Genomic DNA, 822 nt, shown 5'->3' with positions numbered 1-822 from the left:
CAATACTATTATAATATCACTGATCATAGTTCCTTCACTGATCATAGTTCCTATGCTATACCTTTTATCCCCATGACTTATTCATTCCAGGACAGAATGCATACATCTCCCAATTGCCTTCACCTATTTTGCCCATCACCTAACCCTTCTCCCCTCTGGCAGCTATCAGTTTGTTCTCTGTATTTATGGGTCTTTTTCTACTTTTTGTTTATTTGTTTTTTCTTAGATTCCGCATATATGTGAAATTATATTGTAATTGTTTTTCTTTACCTTATTTCCCTTAACATAATATCCTCTAGGTCTAGCCTTGTTGTTACGAATATGCCAGGTTTTTTTGTTTTTGTTTTTGTTTTTGTTTTGTTTTGTTTTATAGAATGTAAGATATTGTTAAATGCACCTAATTGGGTACTGAGGTTTTTGTTTTTTGTTTTTGTTTTTTTGTATTTTTATAAAGATCCTTAAGTTTTCTATATGTGCAAACTCAGTTTTCTTATTTTGGTTATTGCATTGAGTCTTTGTTATGCAACACTAGAGCTTTACTAAGTCTAAGGTAATTTTTCCTCATGACTGAGGCAAAATTCCTCTGACTAGCCATGGCCTATGAGTTATGATATATTCTATTCTGGTTTTTATTATTTTGGTAGTTCTTTTCTTTGACTCAGGTAGTTTCTTCATATATATGCGATGGCTGACTAGTACTCGGCTGAATATTATGGTGGGACCTTCTAAAGATCTCTGGAATTCTCTCCCTATGTAGCTCTCTATTCTCTTATTCTCTGTGCACTCTAGCTACCTGGTCTTTCCAGAATCTCAATTCTGTCT

Source organism: Puma concolor, chromosome B2, assembly GCF_028749965.1.
Source record: "Puma concolor isolate L17-30 chromosome B2, mPumCon1.1.hap2, whole genome shotgun sequence".
In the NCBI taxonomy this organism is placed as follows: Eukaryota; Metazoa; Chordata; class Mammalia; order Carnivora; family Felidae; genus Puma; species Puma concolor.
This window is presented reverse-complemented; position numbering follows the sequence as displayed.